We start from the raw sequence: 6,530 nt of genomic DNA on the forward strand, positions 1-6,530 counted from the left end.
AAAAAATAATTTAAAAATTAGCCGGATGTGTCTCTTAAAAAAAAAAAAAAAACAAAAAAAGTGTGTGTTTTTTAAAAGTGATTTTTACCAATTTTATCAATTAGGATTTTTATAAAGTAGGATTCTTCCAATTTTATCAATTAGGATTACCAATTTTATCAATTCTTTTAATTTTATCAATTAGGATTCTTTTTTTTTCTCATTAAACTTTTTTAATGGGTCTCAAAATTCTGTGACAAATTTTTGGTCAAGTTGTTTCCATTAAAAAGTACTGATTTTAAAAACTAATAACTTAAAACTGCCACACGCAAAAAAGAAAACCAAGTGGTCCACAAAACATTCTCCTTTCCTTCTGAAGGTTTTACGATGCATTGTTATCATTTTTTTTTTTTTTTTTTGAGACGGAGTCTCGCTCTGTCGCCCGGGCTGGAGTGCAGTGGCCGGATCTCAGCTCACTGCAAGCTCCGCCTCCCGGGTTTACGCCATTCTCCTGCCTCAGCCTCCCGAGTAGCTGGGACTACAGGCGCCCGCCACCTCGCCCGGCTCGTTTTTTGTATTTTTTAGTAGAGACGGGGTTTCACCGTGTTAGCCATGATGGTCTTGATCTCCTGACCTCGTGATCCGCCCGTCTCGGCCTCCCAAAGTGCTGGGATTACAGGCTTGAGCCACCGCGCCCGGCGCATTGTTATCATTAACCAGTCTTTTACTACTAAACTTAAATGGCCAATTGAAACAAACAGTTCTGAGACCGTTCTTCCACCACTGATTAAGAGTGGGGTGGCAGGTATTAGGGATAATATTCATTTAGCCTTCTAAGCTTTCTGGGCAGACTTGGTGACCTTGCCAGCTCCAGCAGCCTTCTTGTCCACTGCTTTGATAACACCCACCGCAACTATCTGCCTCATATCACGAACAGCAAAGCGACCCAAAGGTGGATAGTCTGAGAAGCTCTCAACACATATAGGCTTGCCAGGAACCATATCAACAATGGCAGCATCACCAGACTTCAAGAATTTAGGGCCATCTTCCAGTTTTTTACCAGAATGGTGATCAATCTTTTCCTTCAGCTCAGCAAACTTGCATGCAATGTGAGCCGTGTGGCAATCCAACACAGGGGCATAGCCAGCACTTATTTGGCCTGGATGGTTCAGGATAATCACCTGAGCAGTGAAGCCAGCTGCTTCCATTGGTGGGTCGTTTTTGCTGTCGCCAGCAACATTGTCACGACGAACATCCTTGACAGACACATTCTTGACATTGAAGCCCACATTGTCCCCAGGAAGAGCTTCGCTCAAAGCTTCATGGTGCATTTCGATAGATTTTACTTCCGTTGTTATGTTGACTGGAGCAAAGGTGACCACCATACTGGGTTTGAGAACACCAGTCTCCACTCGGCCAACAGGAACAGTACCAATACCACCAATTTTGTAGACATCCTGGAGAGGCAGGCGCAAGGGCTTGTCAGTTGGACGAGTTGGTGGTAGGATGCAGTCCAGAGCCTCAAGCAGCGTGGTTCCACTGGCACTGCCATCCTTACAGGTGACCTTCTATCCCTTGAACCAAGGCATGTTAGCACTTGGCTGCAGCACGTTGTCACCATTCCAACCAGAAATTGGCACAAATGCTACTGTGTCGGGGTTGTAGCCAATTTTCTTAATGTAAGTGCTGACTTCCTTAACAATTTCCTCATATCTCTTCTGGCTGTAGGGTGGCTCAGTGGAATCCATTTTGTTAACACCAACAATTAGTTGTTTCACACCCAGTGTGTAAGCCAGAAGAGCATGCTCTCGGGTCTGCCCATTCTTGGAGATACCAGCTTCAAATTCACCAACACCAGCAGCAACAATTAGGACAGCACAGTCAGCCTGAGATGTCCCTGTAATCATGTTTTTGATGAAGTCTCTGTGTCCCGGGGCGTCAGTGATAGTCACATAATACTTGCTGGTCTCAAATTTCCACAAGGAGATATCAATGGTGATACCACATTCCCGCTCAGCTTTCAGTTTATCCAAGACCCAGGCATACTTGAAGGAGCCCTTTCCCATCTCAGCAGCCTCCTTCTCCAATTTTTCTTTTTTTTTTTTGTTTGTTTGTTTGTTTGTTTTGGAGACGGAGTCTCGCTGTGTCGCCCAGGCTGGAGTGCAGTGGCCGGATCTCAGCTCACTGCAAGCTCCGCCTCCCGGGTTTATGCCATTCTCCTGCCTCAGCCTCCCGAGTAGCTGGGACTACAGGCACCCGCCACCTCGCCCGGCTAGTTTTTTGTATTTTTTAGTAGAGACGGGGTTTCACCGTGTTAGCCAGGATGGTCTCGATCTCCTGACCTCGTGATCCGCCCGTCTCGGCCTCCCAAAGTGCTGGGATTACAGGCTTGAGCCACCGCGCCCGGCCCTCCAATTTTTCAATGGTTCTTTTGTCGATGCCACCGCATTTGTAGATCAGATGGCCAGTAGTGGTGGACTTGCCTGAATCTACGTGTCCAATGACGACAATGTTGACATGAGTCTTTTCCTTTCCCATTTTGGCTTTTAGGGATAGTTTTCACACCTGTGTTCTGGCGGCAAACCCGTTGCGAAAAAGCTAATTAGGATTCTTTAAATGAATCTGGATACAAAGGTTACATCAGATGTAGGAATTGTGGATTTCTTCCCCACAGTATATGGCTTTCTTTTTCACTCTCCTATTGGTGTCTTTGGATAATTAGTGCTTTTTATGTTGCATTTAAAAAATCATTGCCTACTCCAAATGCACAGAAATAGTCTCCTCTAATTTCTTTTAGAATCTGTATTGTTTTATTTTCACATTTAGTTCTGTGATTCATGTTAAATTAATTTTGGGCATAATATAAGGCAGATGGCAAAGTTCCTTTTTTTTTCTATATGGATGAACAATAATTGTTCCAGCAACATTTGTTGAAAAGATTGTTACCACGTCTAATTCTAATTCTAGAATGGTTATCCAAATTTTAAAAAAGACTTTTTTTTTTTTTGAAACAAGGTCTAGCTCTGTTGCCCAGGTTGGAGTGCAATGGTATGATCATGACTCCCTGCAGCCTTGAACTCCTGGGCTCAGGTGATCCTCCCATCTTAGCCTCCAGAGTAGCTGGGACTACAAGGCACACGCTGCCACACACACCTGGCTAATTTTTAAATTCTTTTGTAGAGACAGGGTCTCACTATGTTGCTCAGGTTGGTCATGAACTGCTGGCCTCAAGCTATCCTCCCACCTTGGCCTTCCAAAGTGCTGGGATTACAGGTGTGAGCTACTGTGCCCTGCCTAGAATGAGATTTTTTAAAGAAATGAAAATAGATCGGGCGCAGTGACTCAAGCCTGTAATCCCAGCACTTTGGGAGGCCGAGACGGGTGGATCACGAGGTCAGGAGATCGAGACCATCCTGGTGAACACGGTGAAACCCTGTCTCTACTAAAAAATACACACACAAAAAAACTAGCCGGACGAGGTGGCGGGCGCCTGTAGTCCCAGCTACTCAGGAGGCTGAGGCAGGAGAATGGTGTGAACCTGGGAGGCGGAGCTTGCAGTGAGCTGAGATCCGGCCACTGCACTCCAGCCTGGGCGACAGAGCGAGATTCCGTCTCAAAAAAAAGAAAAGAAATGAAAATAGCCCCATAAAAAAATCCAAGTATTAAGCAGATAGAAGGTAATTCTCCTTTGATCATATCCACCTTAAGGGTAAGAAGACTATGCTGATCCCTTGAAAATAAAGACAGTAATTAAAAATGATTTTAGAGGAGTTAAATGTACAGTGAAATTACTGCCTACACAAGGTTGATGTTACAAACTGTATCAGAGTCCCAGCAAGATTTTTTTTTTTTTTTTTTTTTTTTGGAGATGGGGTCTCAAACTCTTGGGCTCTATGGATCCCCCCTTCTCAGCCTCCTGCCTATCTGGGATTACAGGTATGTGCTACCATGATCGTCTGGTAGCAGGAAAATGTAATAAACTACTTTTTACAAAGGTGTGGGAAGGGCATAAGTATTCTGAGGCATAGTGCGATACCCCAAGGTTAGTAATATTGAGGGCTCCACTACCATCCCAAGGGGAGGGTGGCAGAGCCAAAGGAGGAGCTAGTCTCTTGGGAGAAAGAGGACGGTAAGGAGAGGCCCCTGAGGATGCATCCAAGCCATGGCAACCCTGCAGGAATGGAGCCAGGGGAATGAAGGCTGGAGTGAATGCTCCCCTCCCCCACCCCGTTGTTAGTGCTCTCCTCTGCGTAGATCAGTCTCCTGGTGGAGAAGGAACTGGTGGAGAATGTATCTGGAGAGGAAAAAGAAGATCTAGCACACAAAACATAGGAAAACACTTAGTCCAAGAGGAGGAAGAGTGGATCTGTGTTACGTACTCAAGATCAGAGGTGGGTTTGCGTGAAGCCAATAAGGTTTAAGCTTCAGGATCCCTCAATTATACTGGCCCTTTCCAAGGACCTGGGAGGGATCCTAATAATGTGTTCACAAGGTCATATGGTTTCGTTAAATTTGTAAAATATATTTTAAACAAAATCATCAAACTGTTGTTCTTTCCATTTCAAATCTCCCTCCATTCCACTTCCCCAGCATTTAATGGTACTGAAGTGACACAAGTTATTTTGAGTTTCTGTCTAAAAAGAAGTTCAATTGAGAATAAGCCACTATAAATGTAATTTGAGCAGACATTTTTAAACATTTTAGGCCGGGCGCGGTGGCTGAAGCCTTTAATCCCAGCACTTTGGGAGGCCGAGACGGGTGGATCACGAGGTCAGGAGATCAAGACCATCCTGGCTAACATGGTGAAACCCCATCTCTACTAAAAAATACAAAAAACTAGACGGGGGCCGGGCGCGGTGGCTCAAGCCTGTAATCCCAGCACTTTGGGAGGCCGAGACGGGCGGATCACGAGGTCAGGAGATCGAGACCATCCTGGCTACATGGTGAAACCCCGTCTCTACTAAAAATACAAAAAACTAGCCGGGCGAGGTGGTGGCGCCTGTAGTCCCAGCTACTCGGGAGGCTGAGGCAGGAGAATGGCGTAAACCCGGGAGGCGGAGCTTGCAGTGAGCTGAGATCCGGCCACTGCACTCCAGCCTGGGCGACAGAGCAAGACTCCGTCTCAAAACAAAAAAAAAAAAAAAAAAACTAGACGGGCGAGGTGGCGGGCGCCTGTAGTCCCAGCTACTTGGGAGGCTGAGGCAGGAGAATGGCGTAAACCCGGGAGGCGGAGCTTGCAGTGAGCTGAGATCCGGCCACTGCACTCCAGCCTGGGCGACAGAGCGAGACTCCGTCTCAAAAAAAAAAAAAAAAAAAAAATTTAATAAGACGTGAGGAAGTTACAGTTCCTAGTTTATTAAAGAACTGAAAAACACTAAGATAAAATAATAGAATATGAAGCTAAAGTCATAAACACGAGTAACAAAATCAGTGGAGATTATTCTGTATTCAAGAAGCAAATTATAAGAAAGAAGTTTTCAAATCATACCAATATCAGTGATTCATTAAGAATAAATAAATTTCAAAAAAGAAATTAATAAGCTTCTTGGATTGTGTATAATCCAATTAACAAAGTGGAGCAAATCATAAGCATATGTTGGAAAAAATTAAAATTTTTGATGATTTAAAAATAATGAGATTGGCCGGGTGTGGTGGCTCACAATTGTAATCACAGCACTTTGGGAGGCCAAGGCAGGTGAATCACAGGGTCAGGAGTTCAAGACCAGCCTGGCCAATATGGCAAAACCCCATCTCTACTAAAAAAAAAATACAAAAATTAGCTGGGAGTGGTGGCGCTCGCCTGTAGTCCCAACTACTTGGGAGACTGAGGCAGAAGAATCACTTGAACCCAGGAGGTGGAGGTTGCAGTGAGCTGAGACTGTGCCATTGCACTCCAGCCTGGGAGACAGAGCAAGACTCCATCAAGAAAGAAAGAAAGAAAGAAAGAAAGAAAGAAAGAAAGAAAGAAAGAAGAGAGAGAGAGAGAGAGAGAGAGAGAGAGAGAGAGAAAGAGAGAAAGAGAGAGAGAAAGAGAGAGAGAGAGAGAAAGAAAGAAAGAAAGAAAGAAAGAAAAAGAAATCATAAAACACCATTTTAATGACATTGATGACAAACTGTTTAATGAGTGCCCTGAAGTATACTTACACATCCTGAAATCTTACCACCCACACGTGAAAAAGACTTACAAAAGTGTCCTTAAATTTGTAATACTCTTAAATATATTTTTTCTTTTTAATTTTTTTCTAGCCACGAGACCACCACAGAACTCTTACATATTTATAAGACATCACTGATAACAACTTATTAAGCTGACACTTTTCTAAACAACCAGTAATTTAAAAAAAAATACTTTATAGAGGAATTCTAATTATTCTAGAAAAAAGTAAATTATCCTTATACCCGCTCCATTGAAAATACCCTCTCTGTAAAAAATGTTACAAAATTGAAGAGTAATCAAAGTCTATGTGGCTAAAAAATGTAGGGAAAAAATATTATGGGACTGTTTCTGGCAGTTAATTATGTTCAAGTACTTTTTTGTCCTGGATTTTGTG

At 43.6% G+C, this 6,530-nt stretch overlaps 1 pseudogene across 1 annotated transcript; it reads right to left on the bottom strand.

Moving 5' to 3' along the window:
• Positions 1 to 701: 701 nt before the first annotated feature.
• On the bottom strand, positions 702 to 2,544 carry LOC117094886 (annotated as a pseudogene). Its single transcript, XR_004441715.1, has 2 exons — positions 2,396 to 2,544; positions 702 to 2,067 (listed from the first exon to the last, which is right to left on the bottom strand). The product of XR_004441715.1 is annotated as an elongation factor 1-alpha 1-like (transcript).
• Between the last annotated feature and the right edge of the window lie 3,986 nt (positions 2,545 to 6,530).

The sequence above is a fragment of the Trachypithecus francoisi genome, unplaced genomic scaffold (genome assembly GCF_009764315.1).
Source record: "Trachypithecus francoisi isolate TF-2019V2 unplaced genomic scaffold, Tfra_2.0 Lachesis_group13, whole genome shotgun sequence".
Lineage (NCBI taxonomy): Eukaryota > Metazoa > Chordata > Mammalia > Primates > Cercopithecidae > Trachypithecus > Trachypithecus francoisi.